Source organism: Eptesicus fuscus, chromosome 12, assembly GCF_027574615.1.
Source record: "Eptesicus fuscus isolate TK198812 chromosome 12, DD_ASM_mEF_20220401, whole genome shotgun sequence".
Classification (NCBI taxonomy): Eukaryota; Metazoa; Chordata; class Mammalia; order Chiroptera; family Vespertilionidae; genus Eptesicus; species Eptesicus fuscus.
The window spans coordinates 69,537,604-69,560,307 of record NC_072484.1 but is presented as its reverse complement, the minus strand read 5'-3'; the positions used below and the strand labels follow the sequence as shown (position 1 = coordinate 69,560,307).

Below are 22,704 nucleotides of genomic sequence, written 5' to 3'. Positions count from 1 at the left end.
CATCATTAAAGACAAGCTTAAAAGCAACTAATGGAGTATTTTATGTCCACGTACCCGCACCACAGATTTCACCCAAAGAGAAGGCATTAGCATGGTAATTCAATTTTTTTTTTTCCTTTTGACAGTTGTAATGAAACAAGATACAGTAGATGCTGTTCTAAGTCACAATACTGTGATCTTTGAAGATAGTACAAGCTGGATTTTTCTCTCCTCTCTGTATCAGGCCTGGCCTACCGTGAACAATAGCTTAGCCGCTGTCTGTCCGTGCCGTCTCCCCAGCCTCACCCCGTGTTTATGAAAGTAGCAATCGCTTCTCAGAAAAGGCAAAACCGTTGGAGCCTGAAGCTCCTTCTAGAAGCCACTGCTTGTCTTGTTCCGTGGAAACGGAGACCCATGGAAACTGGCTTTGTGCCAGGCCTCACCTTGCAATGCTGTGTGCAAGCACGTGTTTATAAGGTGGGAGAGCTCTGAGCCAGGCTGGGCGTGTGGGTGTGTGCATGCCGTCCCCTGTGATGGGCAGCTGGCTTCAGCGAGGAAAGGCTGAGCGTGCGCCCAGGTGCATTTGCGCATGTGCGTGGGGAGGGGTGAGTGGTGCTGCGAGGAGACACAGGTCATGCACACCTGCTTGCCTTAGATTCTCTGTCTACTTCAGAGGAGTGGCACTGACTCACCTTCCTCATCACTGCACCCCAGCGTGGATGCCCTCCTGTCCTACATGCAGTGGGATCCTGAATCTCTCTCCATTGTTCCTCCTTCTGCTGTTCTAATCACTCTTCGCTTTCTGCCTGGCCTCACTGGCTCCAGTACATATGAAGATGGGATCAGGCCCCTCCCCTGCTTGAAAATCTCTCCAACTTTCTTCTTGATGTCCCAGCAGGGGTCCCCGACCTTGGCTGTCATTAGAATATGAGGGACCCAGACCAGCTACATTAGTTGGGGCCTAGGCTGTTGGGATGCTCTGCTGGCTTGGCAGCTCCTGGCTCATAGATCAGCCCCTAAGATCTTAGCCTAGTATCTCAGTCTCCATGCCACTTCCCCTGTGGGCCCCAGGAAGTGTCAGGCTTGGCCGCACTCCTAGACATTCCCTTGACAGTGCAACACCCTCCCCCACTCTTCCCCTGTTGAACTTCCACTCACCCTTTAAGATGCAAGCAGATGCCACCTCCTCCGTGAAGCCTTCCTTAACACCCCCAGGTCACTCATGTATTCACTCACCCATTCATTCGCATATTTACCAAACATTAATTGAGTTCTTGCAGGTGCCAGATTAGAGCTGTGTCCTGTAGATGACTTAGCAGCGAATAAAACAGATGCAATGAGTTCCTGGCTAGTGCGGAAGGTAGGAGCAGGGGTTTTGGGGGGATGGACAGTGGGGGCAGTGCAAGGAGAGTCAGTGTAGTCTTCCTGAAGGAAGTGACATTTCAGAGTGATCTGAAGGGTGTGTAGGAGTTAGTTGCAAGAAGGAGTGAGGGTAGGGGGAAGGGAAAGGCCGTTGGTATAGAGAGAGTATGAAATCTGAGACGTAAACAGGCCAGATAAGCCCAGCTGGTGTGGTTCAGTAGTTGAGCGTTGGACCATGCACCAAGGGGTTGGAGGTTCGATTTCAGGTCGTGGCACATGCCCAGTTTGCAGCTCGATCCCCAGCAGGGGGCGTGTAGGAGGCAGCCTATCGATGTTGATGTCTCTCTCTCATTGATGTTTCTCTCCTTCTCCCTTCCTCTCTCTCTAAAAAATCAATAAAAACATATTTTTAAAAATACCAGAGGCCAGATTCCATCCTGTTTCACAGCCGTAGGCGGTGGTATGTCTCCCCAGTGAGAGAGGGCTCAGTAGGTATTTGTCGGTGAAATAAAAGGCCTTACCCTCAAGGGTCAGACCTCCCAGTTTAGAGGGCTGGTGGTGGGGAGGTGGAGAACCAAAGTCAGAGGGAAGCCAGGATGCAATCCCGGGATTACAAAGAGAGGGAGAGTTGGTGAGGTGGGTCCTTACACTTTAGAGGTATAATGTATGTAGACAATTTAGGGCCCTGTGTGAGGAAGGGATTAGTGTCCTGATTTCAGATATAGAATCAGAGGCATTGAGCAGCTGATGAATATTCCCATGGTCACTCACCTGGCAAGTGGTAGAGCTGGGATTTGAACCCACAGCGTGGCTCTGGAGTCCACGCTTTAATCACGGTGTCACGCAGCCGTGGCCTGACCTGTCTCTCACCAGAGCTGGTGATTCCTCCTGTCCCTCCTGTAAGCAGCCCTGCACCTGGCTCAGGGCCGGCTCCTGGGGGTGACTGGAGGCTGTGGGGCCTCAGGGCAGCCTGGCTTTTCAACAGTAACATTCAAGAGGGAAAAAGCATTTCCGAAAAAAGAGTTCAGGTCCCTTGGAGAGAATAATAAGTGGCCTGCTGGGGCTGTTGCATCACTGCGTTGGGAAACGGCAGGCGGTGTCGGAGGCAGTTAGCAGCCCTTTCCTGAGAGCCCACGTGGGGGATCCCTTGTTGCTGGCTGGGCTCCCAAAAGCTGCAGTTTGGCCCAGCGCTGGCCGGGCAGGGGAGCAACATTCGACAGAGAGCTAAATCACATAGAGTAAAATGAGAAACCTAAACATTCAGCTCGATGATTTTTTTTGAAAAAACCAACTTTATTTTGGAATAATTTCATGTTTACAAAAATATTACAAAGAACAGAGTTCCCACGCACCCCACACCCCGTTTCCCCTCTGCTAATACCTTTCATTGCCACAATCCAGTTACCAAAACCAAGAGACCAACGCTGGGACGTCACTGTGAACAAAACTCCGGGCTTTCTGTGGGTTTCAGCGGTGTTTTCAGGAATGTCCTCTTCCTGTCCCAGGGTCCCATGCAGGACACAGCATTGCACTTGGTCGCCACGTCTCCTCAATCCTGTCTGGTCTGGGACCGTTTCCTTGATTTTCGTGACCTGACAGTGTTGAGCAAGTATTTTATAGAAGCTTCCTCAGTTGGGGTTTCTCTGAGGTGTTGCTCCTGATTGGAACCGAGTTACAGATTTAGGGGAAGTGCCCTTCTCACCACTTCATATCAAGGGCCCAAGATCTCCATGTGACTTATCACTGGTAATCGATGACGCTTTTACAGATATAGATAGAGGACACTTCTAGCTTTCCAGAAAGTTCCCTTGTGCCCTTTTCCAGCCAATTTCTGCCTCCCACTCCAAGGTGACCACCACAGAACTATCCATCACTATGAATTAAATTAATTATGCCTCTACTTGAACTTCGTGTTAGAGAATCATCAGGATGTTCTCTTATTTTGTCTGGCTTTTTGTCCCCCTTCCATTTATGTTATTATTTTTTTTTCCATCCCCATGTATCCCCCATATGCCCGCTTAACAGTCTTTCCAATAGTGTACCAGAGTTCCCTTTTTCCAGACCCTTGCCAACGCTTGTTACCTTGTTATCTTTGATAATAGCCATCCTAACAGGTATGAGGTAATATCTTATTGTGCTTTTATATTATTGATTTCACAGAGAGAGATACAGAGAAAGAGAGAAAGAGAGAAACATTGATCCATTGCCTCCTGCATGCTCCCCAACCAGGGATCAAATCCGAAACCTGGGTATGTGTTCTGACTGGGAATCGAACCCTCCATCTTTTGGTGCATGGGACGACACTCCAACCAATTGAGCCACACTGGTTAGGGCCATTGTGGTTTTGATTTGCGTTTCCCTCATGATTAGTGATGTTGAGCACCTTCTTGTATACCTGTTGGCTATTTTATATCTTCTTTTGAAAAATGTCTATTCAGATTCTCTGCCTATTAAAAATCTTTTTTCTTGGTTGTTGAGTTGTAGGAGTTCCTTATGTATTTAGGATGTTAACCCCTTATCAGATATATGGTATGTAACACTTTCTTCCATTCCGTAGGTTGCCTTTTTACTCTGTAATAGATTCCTTTGCTGTGCAAAAGCAGTCCAGTTTGATATTTTTGCTTTTGTTGCTTGTGGTTTTGGTGTCATATAAAAAAAAATGTTGACCAATGTCAAGGATCTTTTTCCTTATGTTTTCTTTTATCATTTCCGGTCTCATGCTTAAGTCTTTAATCCATTTTGAGTAGGTTTTTGTGCATGGGGTGAGATAGGTTTCTTTAACGCTTTAGACCTGGCTTCCTTGGGTTCTTGAACATATTTAAAAGAGGTGACTTAAAGGCTTTGTCTACTAAGTCTAATATCTGTGCTTCCTCAAGGGGCAGTTTTATTGACAGCTTTCCTCCCATCTATGGGCCATCCTTGCTTTTTTCTTTGCATGTCACTTAATATTTTTGTTGAAAGTTGGGCATTCTAAAGAATGCACTGTGACAACTCTGCAAATCAGATTCTCCCTGTCATCCTAGGGTCTGTTGGTTTTGCTCTTGGTACTTTTTGGTTGTTTAGTGACTTTCCTGGACTAATTCTGTAAAGTCTGTATTTTTTGTTAAAGTCTGGGTTTGTGGCCACTGAAGTCTCTTCTCAGCTTTGTGGTCACTTATTAATTGGACAGATATTTCCTGGAACCAGTAAGTCTCCCAGTGTTTGCAAAGGGCTTCTTTCTGTATGCATGTCGGGCATGCTTTCTATACTCAGTCTAGCAGTCTACATCGCCAGTTTAGCCTTCACTTCCTGCTTGCAGGGAGCCTCAAGGATAGCCTCAAGGGCCTTCTCATGTCTTTCCTGATGATGCACACAGCCCTGGGCATGGTGTGGCCTTTTCACAACCCTACGTGGAATTTCATGCTCCAGCTTTTCCTTTTAAGATTTTTGGTTAACTTTTAGTTTGCCCAAATTGTCATCGCCCCCTCAGGCAGCCACGATGTTAAATAATTGCTACTTATTGTTTTTGACAAAAGCCCTCTGGGAGGGAAAAGGCTGATCACACTGGGCCAGCTCTGAGCCAGGTCAAATAAAGACAGACCTAATGAGTAAGGCTTTCCAGGGGACAGCCAGACAGATCAAACGACAGGGTTCTTTGAGAATGGAGATTTAGGAAGCTCCAACCCTGTTCTGACTCCTCCTGTGGCTGCTGGGCTGCTATTTTCCCCTGTGATTATGGGCTGTGAGTTGTCAAGGCTATTGTGGGCTGGAGAGCAGGAAGATGAAAATAGGGCAGGTAAAAATGCCACAAAGCTCACTGTTCTTATCAAGTTTTATAGTTTTTCTTTAAAAAAAAAAAAAAGTCCCCTTCCCCAGATTGCTGCAAACTTTTGGTTACTTTAGTGTCCTGAGGTAGTTTATTCTAGCAATTTAACCAGTGTTCTCATTGCTTTAACAGAGGAAAGGGTTTTTGGAGATGCGTACACTGCCATTTTTTGACGACCTCTGTCCTTCACAGACAAACTTAGTCATTTTCTTCTTTGTGATACTGTCGTGAGCAAGGGAGCATTCCTGAAAGGAGTCACTCACACACATTTGTTTCCTTTCACACTGCCAGGTTTATTAGGGAGACTTGAAGATGCTGGCATTGAAGATTGGAGTGATGTGCCCACAAGCCAAGGAATGCCACCAGCCACCAGAGCTGGAAGAGGCAAAGAACAGATTCTTTCCTAGAGCTTCCGGAGGGAGCACAGCACTGCCCACACCTTGATTTCAGCCCAGGGAGACCGAGAGACTGATTACAGACTTCTGGCCTCCAGAACTACAAGAGAATACATTTCTGTTTTTTAAGTCACCTAACTTGTTTGGTTGCTTAAAATGTTTGGTCATTTTTGTGGTTTGAACAATGTCCTTATTTTGCCTAAATTCATGCACTGTGGATTGAATTGTGTGTCCCCTCCTCCAAGTTCATGTGTTAAAGCCCTAACCCCCAGTGCCTCAGAATATGACCTCCTTTGGAAATGGCATAATTGCAGATGTAATTAGTTAAGATGAGGCCAGTAGAGTGGGCCCCTAATCCAATAGGACTGGTGTCCTCATGAAAGGGGAAATTTGGATACAGAGATGCACGTACAGGAAGGACACCATGTGAACATTGGACTTCAGCTGACACAATCCGAGGAACTACCAGAAACTAGGAGAGAAGCCTGGAACACATCTTCCCCTTTCCCCTTCAGAGGGAGCGTGGCCCGGCAGACACCTTGGTCACTGACTCCAGGACTGTGAGACAGGAACTGCTATGGTATCCACTCAGTTTGAGGTACGTTGTTAGAGCAAACGCACACAGTTCAGGTACGATCACAGAGTGGTCTTGCTCACCCATGGTCACAGAGTGACCTTGTCTGATGTGGGTGTTCCGTGAAACTGCTGATGTTCTCATCCAGCTGGGAGTGCCAGGCCGCCTCTCGCCCATGTCAGGGCTGCTTTCCTCTTTCTTACCACAAAGCCTTTGCTCATCTGAAAAATGTTCACTTTGTTGTCTTTAAGGCTTTTTACTAATTATTTAAAACACACACACACACACACACAGCCCGGCCGACGTGACTCAGTGGTTGAGCACTGACCTATGAACCAGGAGGTCATGGTTCGATTCCTAGTCAGGCACATGCCCAGGTTTCGGACTCAATCCCCAGTAGGGGGCATGCAGAGGTAGCCAATCAATGATTCTTTCTCATCAGTGATGTTCCTGTCTCTCTTTCCCTCTCTGAAATCAATAAAAACATATTAAAAAACAAAACACACACACACACACACACACACACACACACATTTAAATCTTCAGCCTAGTTGGCATTTATTTTGGGTGGAGGACAGGGCCTGAGGCGTAGGGCCTCAAGTAGGGGCCACGAGAGTAGAGGTGAATAAAGGGGTCTGAGGGCTGACCATGCTGAGGTCTGTATAGACCTGAGTTGCCCACAGGGCTAGCTTAGATCCACCCCTCCAGCTGGTTTGTACATGGAAATAACCTCAGAACAGTCTTTCAGAGCATGTAGGGAGTTGTTTCTCTCTCCTTGTTATTCTTGATCGACGGAGAGGTGCCCGCGCCTTTAGTTAGAACATGTCATGGCTGTGAGTGCTTTCTCGCGACAGCCATTAATTCGGAGGCTAAGCTCATCAGCAAGAAAGCCCTTCCAGAGCCCCACGTGCCCCGGGTCTCTCCTCTGTCTATTTGGATAAGTGCAGCTGGGGATCAATTATGGATGAGGCTCTATGGGAGATGAGTAAGTGGGCTGTTGTCTACTTTGAAAAATTAATGGGATCTGATTAACACAGGAGCATATTTCCTCTTCCTCAATCCAGAGAAACTCGGATCTCTGCAGAAGCTCAGGGTGGAGGGCAGCACCCCAGTGTCTGTGTGGGATCAGATTTGATTCGTAGAATCATGCTCTGGGATTATCTAGCCCCTTGAGAGATGAGGATACTGAGGTTAAGCAGTTTGACCAAATAGTATAGAAGAAAAGACAATTGCCAATTACTGTTATTTTTTAAATAAAAAAAATTAATACGGAAATTTAAAAACATACAAAATAGACAGAATAATGTTATGTAGCTGTTCTCAAAATTTTTGGTCTCAGGGACGTTTTACTCTTAAAAAAATTTTTGAGGACCTCCAAGAGCTTTTGTTTATGTGGGTTACATCTATTGATATTTATTTACCTTATTGACATAAAAACTCAGACACTTAACAATATTTATTAACTCATTTCAAAATAACAAGAATCCCATTACATGTCAACACAAATAACTTCTTTTCTTTTCTTTTTTTTTATTTGAGAGCGAGAGGGGGAGAGAAGCATCGATGTGAGAAAACGATTGATTGATTGGCTGGGGATGGAAGCCCGAAACCTGACCAGAAATTGAACCTGCCACCCTTGGGTGTACAGGACAATGCTGCAACCACCTGAGCCCCCGGCCAGGGCTCTGCTTCTGTATTCAGTCTGTTGTGCTCTCACATGCTGTGCAGCCCCTGGAAAACCCCGCAGGACCCTCACGCGAGGAGGAGGAGGAGGAAGAGCAGGAGGAGGAGGAGAAGGAAGAGGAGGAGGAGGAGGAGAAGAAGAAGAGGTGGAGGAGGAAGAGGAGGAGGAGGAGGAGGGCAAATGACACTGTATTATTTTTAGGAAAATCGTTTTCACTTTTCAGACCTCGGCTTTACTGAACAGGGTCAATCTTGTTTCACCTCTTCTTCCTCCCATGCCTCCCTTCATCACTGGAACCAAAGCTGCAACCATGGATTATTCTGAGCATTGTGGTGGGTGCTTTCTTGCGTGGTTTTCTGTCTCCCCATGACAAATCTGCTTTATTAGCATGTACGAGTATTTGGTTGTTCATCTGAGGGTACCAGGCCTCCGGGAAATTTTCCCAAGATCATGCCTCAGGGAGCTGATGTCACCCAGATGGTGCCCAAGTCAGGTCTTTATGACACAGTCTCCTAAATGTGACTTTGGACCATGAGAGCCGTTGGGGCTGCCACCTGCCAGTTTCTTTTTCCCATTGGGACTTTGCAGGAGGCTAAGGTTTTCCTCCCTGCCTCCATCTCTCACATGTGGATGCTCCATCAGTAGACCTTTGAGTAGCCCTCTGGACTAGAGAGCTCAGTTGGATGCTGCCATGAGAAGCAATTCTCGGTCATTTCTTTGTGCATGAGCTGAGAAAGCATTGGCACTCCCCATTCAAAAGCCCAGCTGTGGGAGGGGAGGGAAAACAGATGAAGGGCCCAGGCTGGTGGAGTTTGGTATGTTCTGCTCTAGTTTGATACGGGGATACCTCCATTCACTTCAGAATCATGGTGTCCAGGGAAGATAGGGCTCCAAGGTCATATAGTTCTGACCACCCTCCAGGAGAGAAACCATCTCTGAAATACCCTACCCGAAGGCTGGCTGCAATGACAGGGAACTCACTACCTGCCTCAGCAGAGAGCCAATCCATGGATGGCACTCTCATTGTTAGAAAACTCTACTTACATTGACTAAGCTTTCAGGAACAACCTGGTTGATGCTGTGCTAGGAAGAACTCAGATTGGAAGTTGAGGTTCTGGGTATGGGAATAGGGTAGACATGGATAAATTCCATCCCCTCCAAAGGTTTTGATGTCTTTGTTGCAAAGAGAGCTGGTCTCTGGTCCCTTATACTGCTAACATTTGGATGTATTTTCTGATTTGGCCCCCTTTTCTCCCAGAGGAACCTTCAAGAATTTGGAGAAGCTGAGGTCCTCTTCAAGGGTGGGCACATTCTCAGTTGCCCAGCTGGCCGCTATCTCTGGACACACCCTTGTCTGCCCTTGGCCTTCTCCGTGGAGTCTGACCCAGCACAGACCTCCAGGGGTTCCCCAAGCAGTCCTAGGTTCCCCAGAATCTGCTGTAGTAGCCCTGAACACCCAGGGCAGCTTCATCCACCTTCTGTGGAACACGCCCCCACCACACCAGCTGTTCTCTGACTTTACAGACTTGGTAATTGCACAATCCAAGAGACTCTCCATGCCTTTGCCATATATCCCATTGATTTTCAAACAGTGGGCCCTTCTGACAGGAAGGAGAGGCAAAAATAAAGTAGAAGAACTTTCCAACCAGCTCACTGGAGGAGAGCTGGGCTCAGGCTGCCTCTTTGGTTTGTGGATGTGGCTAATCCAGCCCTGGCCTGAGAGTCATTCCAGACTGTCAGGCTGAACTGCCCATCTCCATGGCAACTGTTGTTATTGGTAACTGAATAAGCATCTCTGACAATAGCTGCTGGAGCTGTTGGTTTTCCCTCCTAGTTGAAAGTGAGAGGAGCCAGGCTTGTTGCTGAATGATCCTAAGTGCTGGGTTCTTGGCCCCCATTTTGGGATCTTCAATTGATATCAGGCAAGGAGAAGGCACCCTTCCAGTTCTCCTCTAGCCTCGGTGGCCCAAGGAGAGGAACAAACTGACTTAACTTGTCTTTTCCAGCTTCCTTCTGAGAGGCTGAGAAACCCATTCAAGGGCACCCAAGTAGCAAGATCCAGAACTTTCCCTGACCTGCCTGATTCTGTAACCCATGCTTGTGACTACATAGCTGTTGTGTGTCTGTCCTTTTTCTCTGAGATAATATGGAAACCTAGCAGCCCTTCCTTGTGACACCATCAGTCTGTCTAATTATTTGTGAGGACAGGAAGCATCTCATGGGCCACCATGAGGGCTCTTCTAGAAGCTGTCGCACTTCATTGTCCTGGAATAGGGTCAGTGGGGCCTCAAGATGCTGTAGTACTGGATTTATTAGGTAGGCAGAGCAACAAGCTCCCCCAGACCATTGTTTCACATCGCCCGCTCTCCTGATCACTCTCTCTCCATCCTGGTGGGTGACCTGCAGACCTGCCTCAGGAGTGAAATTCAGACCACTTTTATGGAGGACCTTCAGGCATCGCAGCAAGTTTTATCACTTCTCTCTCTGTGTATTCTTAGTTTACAAAGCATTTCAGGCCTACTTCCATTTCAGGCTGATTTTCCTGGGTGAACTTTGGGATCATTTTGGTCAGGACTTAGAACTCATCCTGCTGAGATTTTGAGTGGAGTTGCATAAGGCTCATAATTCATGAAAGCTCTGCCACCCGGAAGTGAGAGAGACCCAGAGTTTGGCACCCTGGCCATTTTTGTTCAAATTCTAGTACCTCTTCTTAAGAAGGACCCTCGTCTTTCTTGTCCTGTTGGCCTTCACAGAATTGACCGCTCCCTCCATCTTGAAAGTTCCGGGGCCCTTGGCTTCTGCGACCACACCTCTCCCTGGTTTCCCTCTTGTGTCTCTGGCTGTTCCTTCATGTTTCCCTTTGCTCTTCCTCCTCTACTTGACCTCTACATGTTGGAGTGGTTCAGGTTGACACCATCCACCATGCCATGGCTTTAAGTCCCACCTATCTCCAGCTCGCACCTCTCTTCTGAGCTCTAGACCTGCATTTCTGATGCAAGACCACAGCTCTTCCTGGATGCCCCTAATACATCTCAAACTCAACTCATCCAAAACTAAACATAACTCTTCCCTACCAAAACCTGTCTCTCCTAAACCTCCCACCTGTACTCTGCCTCGTTCATCACAGGAAATGATATTGCTCACTTCTTCTCACTCTTCAATAGTCTAGTCAGGAAGTGGGGTCATTCTGGACAGTTCTCTCTCTAATCCCCCACAAGTAATCCATATCCAAGGCCTGTTGATCCTACATCTTTAGATGTCTCTAGAATCTGTCAACTTCTCTCTGTCTCTCCTTCCATTGCCGTAATCTGTCCACTATTATGGCTTGCTTCCTTACCAGTCTCTTTGCCTCCATTCTGTTCCCTGACTATCTCTTCTTTACTCTATCTTAAAATACAAATCAGATCAGGTTATTCCCTACTTAAATCCTTTCATGGCTTCTGCTGTTCTCATGATAAAGATCTGTGGTGGCTTAAAGACAAGGCTGCAAACTAAATTCTCTCCCCTGAATCTGGATGGTGACTGTTTCAACAAACAGCGTGGCGAAAATGATCTGTGTGACACGAAAGGCCATGTGTTGTTGGTGGAACGTTAGCCTTGGAACCTTGAGTCACTGTGTGAGATGCTTTGATCTCCCTGAGGCCACTGTGCTGGGAGGAAGCCCAAGCCATGGGGAGTCTACATGTTGGAGTTTTGGTTGACAGTCACAGCTGAGCTCAGCCTTTGAATTATTCCAGCCTAGGAGCCAGCTATAAGCGTGAAGAAGCCTCTAGATAGTTTTTGACCCCCATATCCAATTCAGCCATTGAGACACCTGCAGCCACTCATGTCTTCCCAAGTGACTCCAGACATTGAGGAACAGAGAACAGCCATTCATATTGTTCCCTGTTTGAATTTCTGACCCACAGGAAGCATACGCATAATAAAATGGCAGTGGCTTAGGGTGATTTATTATGCAGCTGTAGATAATTGGTTCAAAGCTCAGGTCTTACAGATGGCCTCAAAGCCTGCAGGTCTTGACTCAAACTAATACTCAACGTATCATCTCATCTCAGGGCCTGGAATGTTCTTTCATCCTTCTCCCTATCTCCTCAACTGGCCACCATGGACCCATCTTTCAATCTCAGCTTCAACATCACTTCTGCTGGAGACCCTTCCTGACCACCCAGACCAGGTCAGGCCCATCATGGGCTTCTATCACACACCCAGCTTCTCATGAATGTGACCCTAGTGACCTTTGAACCACTTGTCTTAATTCTTCCCCCACTGGACTGTGAGCTCCTGGCAGACTGCCTAGCACACAGTTGGCCCACAGTACATGTTAGATGAGTGAAAGAATGGATAAAGCTACTGTTATCATTGATATTGTTTGGTGGGCAGGAGAGCTTCTCCTGTTGGTTCCAAATTACCTGGGGCTGTCGTGATTCATTTTCCCAGTGTGCTCAGGGAACAGACAGGAAGGAGAGGTCCTGGGATGTGTGGGTTTCAGCAGTGGGGGTGTCCAGGAAGGACGAGTCTCAGGGCGGAGCAGGGGTGGTTGGGCAGAGTGGACACAAAATCAGCTGAGTGGAGGCAAAGCTCATCTCTGCCTTGATGGGGAATTTGGATGGGGTTCAGTCACCCTCCCTGGGCCCCAGTTTTATACAGATGTTGGCTCCGAGCCCAGTGGAAGCCTGCTCCAGCTCTGTGAGTCTGTGTATAAAGACAGCCCGGAGACCAGGAAAAGTGGCTCCTAGGTGGCTCTGTAATCCAGGCAAAGCCAGCAGGAAGGGTTGCATTTTGTAATTAAAAAAAAAAAAATTAACAATTACATTCTCAATGTGTTTAATTCTTAATCCCCTTGGAAAGGATCTTTAGGCATCTAATTGACATATTTTACGAGACATATTGGCTAGTTAGACATCAATTGACATCCTTATTAAATATCAATTAACACATTCCCTAACTTGATATTTAATTAGCTTGCCGTAGCTATGTTTTTAAAAGTCAATTAAGTGCTTGGAATATTCTTACAAGTTGACTCCACTGATAGCAATTATATGTGAATTCCTGTCACGAATAGTTTTTAGTTAATTGCAGGGCAAGCTGATTCTGAATCTACATACCAGGTCGTTCGATGAGAATTTTAAAATCAATCATTAGATATCTAATGAACCCTCCTCTCACTCTAATTATGAATCAAAGGCACATCTGGCTCTGGAAACTGCCGGCTATTGTCTTTTCAAACAATTGTAGAAACTCCTGGTCAAATAGCTCTCTAGGTAGAGTCATACTTCAATTTTTTTAAAATTGTGATAAAATACACAAAGCATAAAACTTACCACGTGCAGCTCAATGGGGCTAACTACATTCACACTGTTGTGCAATCATCACCATCCATCTCCAGAACTCTTTTCATCTTGTAAAATTGAAACTCTGTACCTGTTAAACAACAACTGACAACTATCTCCTTCCTTCCCCTCTCCCCCCCTCCCCGCCCCCGCAGCCCCTGGCAACTACCCTTCTACTTTCTGTCTCCATGGCTTTGACTGCTCTAGGAACCTCGTGTAAGTGGAATCATATAGTATTTGTCTTCTGTGTCTGTCCGGCTTAGTTCACTTAGCATAATATTCTCAAGGTTCATCCATGTTGTATCATGTGTCAGAATTCCCTTCCTTTTTAAGTTGAATAATATTCTCTTGTATGCATAGACCATGTTTTAGTTGTCCTTTCACCTTTTGATGGACAGACACTGGGTTGCTTTGGGCAGTGTGAATAACGCTGCTATACACGTGGGAGTCCAAATATCTCTTTGAGAGCCCATTTTCAATCCTTTTGGTTATATACCTAGAAGTGGAACTGCTGGATCAAACGGTAATTTTATGTTTCATCTTTTGAGGATGCGCTTCATTTTTAAGTTTATTCATTCAGCGCATTCGTTGAGCACCTGGGCTAGTGGATTTTCCTAAAATAGGGGAGCTCGGTCCAGTGGGGTTGCCAGCCCGAGGGTAATCCTAACACAGTGGGGCTCCTGCTATAGTGGTGAGGATCCCAGCGCAGATGGTGTGACTAGCATGTTTCCAACTGTGTGGCAGGGAGGCGGTGTTGTAGAGATGCGAGGAGGGAGGAGCGGGGAGTCAGCTAGACGGGAGGTGCATTGAGGAGAGTGAACAGAGCAGGCCCAGGTTCCCCTCCTCCCCGGTTGTCACTCCTACGATGGTGGATGCTTCTTCCCCTGTGTTCTCGTTGTCCCCCTTTCTCCACCCAAGACCTGTCCTTCACCTCCCATTATTTCCCTAAAATTACGAGTTCCTATTCCTTCCTGGAACTCTGCTACATTTTCTCACACAATCGGTCTGATAATGAGGAGTTGTTAGTGTTTTCTCCACTTGGCACATGAAGGAAGGCTAACTCAGCTGCCTGGGGTCTCACATGGCTGAGGGCCAAGGAGTCCACACCTGTCTAAGGCCACCCCTTCCTGGTCGCCCCCTATTCTTCTTCCTCACCTTGACTGACCTTCACCCTGTTCTCTCCACAAACCCTCCCATCCAGGCCTCTGACAAAGGCTGGGGAAGGTGACCAAGGGCAAACCAAGGTTGATGTTCTGGGTGCAGGGGATGGAAAGATGTAACCAGCACGAGAACCTCTGGCTCTTGGAGCCTCTGCGTTTTCACCTGTAAGATGGGGGCAGAGATGCGCCTCTCGAATGCCTGCCCTGAGGATAGGTGAGATACATACTTGTGTCATCTACAGGTGCACGGAAAGCATTTGGTAATTGCACAAAAATATCCAAGACACAAGGCACCATCAGATCACGAAGAGCAGCTTCTTCAGCCCCACCACAAGGCCATTGTCATCCCATTAGTGCCCCAGCCTGGTGGGGATGGTGATACAGTCACCTCCAGCCAGCCTTGCAGTCCAGGGCCCTTTTGCACCTGCAGCCTTAGATCTTAGGGAGGAAGACCCAGCATCAGGCCCCAGGGCATACTAATCAAGAGGTCCAATAGCACTTGGAACCGAAAGCTATTAGCGATTACTATCTGCTGAACTTAATGCCTTTGTGCCTCAGTTTCATCACCTGTAAAATGGGGATAGGAACTGTGCCCATCTCATTGGCTGTTGTGAGGATACAATGAGTAAACCATGTGCCTAACACATGGTGAGTGCTCAATAAAGGTTAGTTAATATTCTCCTGGACACCTAACCCGCTGGCCCCAGGATCCAGTGATCCCTGCTCAGCACCAACAAGATGCCTTAATGTCTGGCTCTGAGTGGCCCACGGAGGGCCAGGCCCAGGCCCAGGCTCCAGGCAGCAGTCTCTTCCAGCATCCTTGTGTGAACTAGGAGACCCATTTGTAAGTGGAGAAACTGAGGCTCTGAGGGGCCGAGAAACTCTCCCTTGCTGGTAAGAGGTGGTCAGGACCAGATCCCAGGTGGGCTGGTTGCTCCTTCACGCATCTGCCACCATTCACCTGATGCTTATTGAGAACCTGCTATGTTCCAGGTACTGTCCAGGTGCCAGGGCCACAGTGAGAGTAACATGGACGTGACTTCTGCCATCCTTGGATTTTTACAAAAGCCTGCTGCCTCAGCAGTGAGGGAGCAGTCAGGCCCAAATATTTCTGGCCAAGCATTGATCACAGCATCAGCTGAGCTGTGGATCAGCTGTGATGAGCTTGAAGGGTAAAAAGAAACAAGAGCCTGATACTCTTCTGGCTAATGATCACTGCTTTATTGGTGTGAAGGGAGAAGAAAAGATTAGGATGCCCTGAGCGTCAATGATAGAGTTATAACACCTAGAATATGGGAGACGAGAGTCCCACTTGCTGCAATTCTGGTCAGACCTCATCAGTTCTGTGTCCTTAGGGTAAGTTGAGCATGGGTCATTAGAACACATGTCATGGCCTATGGGGCATGACTGAAGGAGCTAGGGTGCTACATCGGGCAAAGAGGACTTACCTGGCGTTATTGTTTTCAACTTTCCAAAGGCGTCTTGTAGACCAGCTTGGAGTAACTTGGGTGGTCTTAAAGTATACCTGGACCAGTTAGTGAACATTACAGGGTTCATATGAGAAAGAACGTTTGACCTACCAACGTTCTTAACAATGAAGTTTCCACAGGCAGTGAGTTCTCTGTCACCTAAAGTGTGTGAGCAGAAGCTAGAAGATCATTTGAGCACTGGACAGGGGAGTTGGACTAAGGAGTGTTTCAAGTTCCTAAGCAGTTCATGTCTACAGTCTTTGCATGCACTGTTCTGTCTGTCTGGAAGATTTTTCATATGTGCCTTTTCATCCTCCAGGTCTCAGCTTTAATGTCACCTCCTCAGGAAGTCTCCCTTGATTACTCACTCAAGGTAAGTCTCTTTCTCTCCTGTCTTGCCATTCTCTATTTCAGAGACCTATTTGATTCCTTCGTAGCATTTCCATTATTGGTAATCAATCATTTACGGTAGTTTGTTTACTTGCTTACTGTATGAATCCTGGTGGAGACCAAAATGTCTTGTTTACCATCTGTATCCCCAGGGCCTGACACATAGTAGGTCCTTAGTAAACATTTCTTGCATGTTTATATGCATTATGTATATATGTTTGTGTGGATGGCTGGGTGAATAGATGGATGGAGGGTGGGTGGGTGGGTGAACTGATGGATTACTTCCCAGGGTTTCAGATTCAAGCTTCACCTCTCTCTGCTAGGACATCCATTTGTGTAAATTCTCTGCAGAGAGCTGAGCTGTGTGTGTGTTACATCTTCAGTTCCCGTGGACAAGAATTATGACTTGTCCTTGGAGATTCACTGCAGTGAGCCGATTAGGAGCTAATTACCAGAGAAAATTCTTATGTTTTCAACCCCAGAATTAACCACATGAACTTTGATGAGGAGGAATATCAAGGCCTGGGCAAGTTCATTAGTTATCGTTTAACATGCCCTTTCAGCTTGCAGGCTGCTAATAAACATGAATATCTTTCATGTCCAAATCTCCCCTAAAGGGACCTTCCCGGGTGTCCCAGAGGCACTGCCAGCCTCTTTGAAGTGTGTCCCAAAGACTTCCGGAAATAGGTTCACTCTGAGCTTTGTTAAAATGTAGATTCTGGACCCACCCAGACCCAGGGAATGCGAACCTTGAAAGTGGGGCTCAGGATGGGGAATTTCTGAAGTACCTGGTGATGATCCAGGAATTCACCTGGATTCTAGAGGGTGTCAGAGCTTTGGCATGGGAGACCATCTAATACACCTTAATAGGTACTGAAACGGAGCTTCAGAGAGGGGCAGTGAGCTCTCTGAGGTCACACAGCAACTTCATGACAGAGCTCAGACTAGAACTTTCTCTTTGTTCTGCTAGAGTTATAGCCTCTTCTCGATAATGGGCCAGACAGAATGGGATTTAGGGTTAAAATAACCATAATGCTCTCAACCTTAAAATTATATTTAACAGTTAGTCTCAATTTTCTACGAATAATGTCCATTAAATAATTAATGTTCCTTAAAATAGCTTTGGCTCCCTCATGCCTTTTTATTCTTGGAACATCAAACTCTTTCAGATCATAATTAATTAAGAAGCTTCATGGCCCCAAGAGGTAGACAGACACCCACAGAAGCTTGGTGATTGGTTCTGCATACCAAGAGACACCATCTGCATGCCAGAATTTTCCTGATTTGAGGGCTGCTGAAGGAAGGAAGAGGGGGTGGGATTGGAGAGAGATGATGTGGGTCACCACACGCCAGGTAACATTCACGGTTCTTTTCACCAATCCTGGCAAATTCTCTCCATTTCACACATGGAGGCCACGGAGACTCAGACCACAGGGCGGCCTCCCCAGCAGAATGGCATTTGAGGGGGAGGGAGATCCGTGTCACAGACTCATGCGCCCACCATGGAGGTCAAGCTGGTGGATTACCCCACGCTGTTTGTAAAACTCTCTTTGCTTGTGGTTTGACTGGTCCTTGACCAACTTGGTGGAGGGGAGAGCAGCGTGTTCATCCTGGGGTCAGCCACGGGGGAGAGGAGGAGGGGTCTGCAGAGTTGGGGTCTGGCTTGGAGAGACCCTTCCTCAAGGTGAAGGCTTATTTGTAAGTCTGTTTTGTGTTCTTTACAAAGAACCTCCCCTCACATCCATTGAGGCCTTTACGGGCTGCAACGCACAATCACCCCTACCTGTTGGTGCATTTATTCATTCAACTAGTGTTTGTTGAGCACCTACTATGCACCAGGCATTGTTTCAGCCACTGGGAAAATAGCAGTGAACAGGACAAACCTTGTGGGTGAAACAGACAACCAATCAGCAAGCACATGAATTAATTACCATTGTGGCCTGTGCGGTGAAGGGTCAGGGCACCCCGGGGTCAGGCTACCCCAGAAGGGTGGACAGGCGGTCAAGGCCTCTCTGAGCGGGTGGAGGTCTTAGGCTGAGAGCTAAGGACTCCAGGATGGGGCAGAGGAGTGAGGAAGGACAGGGAGGGGCCGGTGTTGGCAGATGGTGAGGAAGAGTGCTCCGGGCAGTGCTGCAGCTGAGAGGTGAGGGACAGCTCCATCATGTGTGGGACTAAGAGACTCAGGTGTGGTGGGAGGTGGGGTCTGGAGAGGGCAGGGCCCTCTGATCTGGGCCAGGCCAGCAGGATTGATGTGCACGAGGGCGTTTTAGCCCTGGGGGCCACTGGAGGAGTCAGAGCAGGGGGTGACACAAACTGACTTACGCTGTACAAGGTCCCTCTGTCTCCAGAGTAGACTGGAGGTGAGAGGTGCCGGTGGCTTGGCCTGGGGATGGGGTGAGGTCAGACCCAGATATACTTGGTGGGGAAAGGAACACCACCAGAGCCGTCTCTGGGTATTGGAGACCCCTCCGGGCCAGGGAGGGGACTTCTCTCCCATTTGATAGGTGATGGCACCTCCTCAGGAATCCCCCCCAGTTCTCTCCAGCATGTATTGCCCTAAACAAGGCCTCTGTCCACCCTGGGGCGTGGCTGAACCCAGGGACCTTGTCCCTCAGGATTTGAGTGAATCCAGCTTAGGAGCGATCCCAGTCCTGCAGGCACTGAGGGCTCACCGGGCTGTGTGTAGAGCGAGCCCTCCGCTGGGCTGGACAAGGAGGCTCAGAGGAACGGGAGGTCCAGCAGGCTCTGGAGGAGCCACAGTCCAGGGGGAGGAGGATTTGAGGCCCAGGCCTGACACAGTTAAATAACCGCTCAGCAGAAGTGAGGCCTGGACAAGCCCTGGTGGTGGCAGCAGGAGACCCTTCCTGAGGGGGTGAGGGATCCAAAGAACCAGAGTAGCAGCAGGGGCGGGAGAGAGGCCAGTGAGAGCAGAGGGTGGTGGCCCGGGGGCAGCAGTTGGGAGAGACCCTCTGGTTGAGGGTTTGGGGGGAGGGAAATGTTTTAAGATTGAGGATCGAACTGGGTCCGGCTGGGAGGCAGGAGACCTGGCTTGTTTGTGACCTCGGTTCTGCCCCAAGTTACCAGCCAAACGCGTGGCCAGTCTCGCCTCCTCTGTAGAGTTCTTCCCCCACTGGGCCTCGAAGGGGTGCCCATCGGCATTCCCCACTCGCGGTAGAACTAATCGCTCCAACCCTCTGAGATGCATAACCGCTTTCACTTCTTTTATATGGTAAAAAGTTGTTAATTATTTAGGCCAGCATGCTATTAAAGACTGCACTCATATTTAATACAATTGTTATATAGAAGAGACAATTTTTATCTTGCTCCTTTAAAAAGAGATACACACAATTAATTTATTTTGAATTAAGTACGTAATAAATGGCACAGTTTGCTGACAAATACATCCTTGGATGACGTATCATGTTGGATTTGGGGAACAAATGCATATTAGAATGTAGATGGACATTTAACCGTGTGCTCATCATTGAAAAAGAGTAAAGCTGCTTTCATGGCCTGATGTTAGGGATTTTTGTATTTTGTGACTAAAATGAAAGCCATTGGCTTATTAGTTAATTTTGAGGTTTTGTTTCAAAATGACTAAATAGGAAAAGGGCTTCAGGCTGGTGTTGGTAAGACCTAGTCCAGGAACACACTGTGGGTCCGCGCCCCCCCCCCCCCCAATGAGTGGAAAGTCAAGTTGATAATACTCGTCCCGAATTCCCTCTCTTTATAATTGGCTTCTGAGGACGCATACGGATGTGCTTTGCAAGGACTCTGACGCGGCGACACCAGTGAGTGGTACCAGGAGGCACAGCGAGTGAATTAGCATCATTGCAGCGATGCTCATCAACTTGTGTTTCAGGTTCACCGTTCTCAGGCTTCCTGCCTGGAACCGACATTCTGTTGTGGATATTAACCCCACAGGGTATGAGTAAGAACATGAACAACGCGAACTGTCATTCAGCCCCAATCCTGCCAACAAACGTAAAATTACAGCAGCGATAGTGCTCGTGAGATGCTTATCGAAGTGCCTGCAATGTGCTCAGTGCCCAGTTAGCTGTGGTAATGGTGATGGTTGATGCTACGAAGTAAAGGAACATGGTGTGGAGTGTGTATAACATGGGATTTGGCCCAGAGAGTGAGGGCTCTGGCGCCAAACGTGTGTGTGACCATGATTCACCTTTTTGTGCTTCTGTTTTTCTTCATTTGCAACCTGGAGACGATTAAGGCGCCCACTGTCTCATAGTTTTGCTGTGCAGTTTAAATGAATTAATACATGCAAAGTGCTTAGGATATTCTGAGCATATGGTACGAGCTCCAAACGTTACTTTTTAAAAATCATCATATCATCATTTTATCATCATCATCATCATCATCATCATCATCATATTGCTATATTCGTCAAGGGAGGCTTTCCAGAGGAAATGACTTTGAGCTGAGCTATGAAAGATGAGTCAGTGGTAGCGAGGCAACAACAGAGGGACAAGCATCCCAGGCTGAGGGAACAGCATATACAGAAGCCGGGTGGTGGATAGGATGGTGGTGCATTTGGGGAGCTGAATAAAAGCTAATGGGGCCGTGATCAAGGGGGAGCGTAGTGAGAGAGGAGGCTGGCCAGGTCAGCTGGGACCACAGCAGTTAGAGCTCGGGGACCTTTATTAGGGCTTTTGGGGTTTTACCCTGAGGGTGGTGAGTAACAGCAAAGGGTTTTCCGCAGGGGAATGCCCGATCCGATTTGTGATTTGAAAAGCTCCCTCTAGTGGCTGTGGGAAGAATGAATGGGAAGAGCAGAAGAGGGTTTTGGTGGGGTGGGGCTGGCAGGGATGGAGAGAGGACAGCAAATAATCTAGTAGTGGACCCCACATGAGCTCGAGACCAGCCTCTTTGCAGCGTAAACATGGAGACTGCCTCCCTGGTGGACACGGTCTTGGGATCAGTCTGTTGGTTCTGTCTGTTCCAGGCTCTACCTTTCGCTGCTGAGGCCAGAGTTCACCGACAGAGGGTGGCTGACCCAGATCCCAGCCCCTCCCATCTGTGATGCGTCTGCCCACCAGCCCCCGAGTGTTCAGGACTAAATAGGAGGTAATGACTCTGCTAGAAAAGTGGGTCAGAGGCCCATTAGCTCAGGCTCAATGCTGCTGAAAGCCTCGGCCACCAGTGTCTGCTTGAACTATCGGGCGGGCTCCGGGATGAGCACAGCTGGGGTGTTGGGCCCCTTGAGAGAGGGGCCCGAGGGGCATGGGACTTGGAGATCAACCAGATTCCTGGGGCCCCCTTGCCAGTCCTGCCACCTGGCATCTGCCACACGCTTAAGCTCTGGGTATCATCTCACTTCATCTTCTCAATGACCCCAATGTCCCCATGGGGCTCCACCCCATGACCTCATCCAAGCCTAATTACCCCCAAAGGCCCCACCTCCAAACACCATCACATTGACTATTAGGCTTCAACATATGAATCTGGGGAGGGGCACACAAACATTCAATCCAAGGTCTCCTTGGACCTTCAACCTCTTACAATCCTCCATGTAAAAAACCCCAAAACCCTAACCTGCCCAGCCAGCGTGGCTCAGTGGTTGAGCTAGCCCCATGAACCAAGAGGTCACGGTTGGATTCCCAGTCAGGGCACATGCCCGAGTTGCAGGCTCGATCCCCAGTGGTGGGTGTGCAGGAGGCAGCCGACCAATGATTCTCTCTCATCATTGATGTTTCTACCCCTCTCTCCCTCTTCTCCCCTCGCTCTGAAATCAATAAAAACATATTTAAGAAACAAAAACAAAAACCTAACCTTTTTGAGTCATGGACCTCTTATCTGAGCAAAGCTTTCAAAAGCATGAAATAAAATGCATTCAATTACAAAGGGTTCCAATTATATTGAAATGCAGTTATCAAAATATTTAAAAACATTTTTGAGTAATAAATGTGCTTCTTTATTAACACACTAAGTAACAGGAGCGAGGGACAGGTCTAATTAGTATCATCATTTTAAAACAGTGGTGAGTGCACACGATCTTTCGAGATAGCTGTGGTGACAGTAATGTGACATGAAAATATCTGTGATTTCTCTTGGTGGCAGAGTTCTGGGCAACACAAAAGGCGTTGTTTTCTGTCGGCCTTCGCAAGGGAAGGAAATGCTAGATTTTAGTTAGAAGTGAGTGAAGAGAAAGATGTATTTTTTTTTTTTTACAGCTGAGTTTACCAACCCCCTCCACTAGATTCCCCACCATTGATGGAAGTTAGCAACGAGCAGAGAAGAGCATGGACCCCAGGGTTTTTCAGAGTAGAGAGGGGCTCCTGGGGAGTGAACCGGCTGCAGCTGAAATGGAGACAGGAGGGAGCAGGCTCAGCAGCCAGCAGCCCTGAGCACTGCGGGCCTCCCCCCCCCCCCTGCTCCCCCCCCCCCTCCCCTGTTGCCCCGGCCTGGTGAGTCACCCCACGTCCCTTCCCAGGAAGACCAAATATAAACAGCTCAGGATTATCTTGAGAACAAGATGTTTGTTTACTTTTCAAAACTGCAGATATGGCAAAGTGCTCAGGCCCACAACTGCAATTAATAA

At 47.8% G+C, this 22,704-nt stretch overlaps 2 long non-coding RNA genes across 2 annotated transcripts; both read left to right on the top strand.

The window, feature by feature from the left end:
* The first annotated feature begins 409 nt into the window (after positions 1–409).
* LOC129150902 (uncharacterized) lies at positions 410–5,590 on the top strand. Its single transcript, XR_008557700.1, has 3 exons — positions 410–456; positions 1,260–1,339; positions 5,438–5,590. It is a non-coding gene; the product is annotated as an uncharacterized LOC129150902 (long non-coding RNA).
* Positions 5,591–10,084: 4,494 nt separating this feature from the next.
* LOC129150842 (uncharacterized) lies at positions 10,085–21,224 on the top strand. Its single transcript, XR_008557587.1, has 3 exons — positions 10,085–10,115; positions 16,078–16,131; positions 21,109–21,224. It is a non-coding gene; the product is annotated as an uncharacterized LOC129150842 (long non-coding RNA).
* The last annotated feature ends 1,480 nt before the right edge of the window (positions 21,225–22,704 follow it).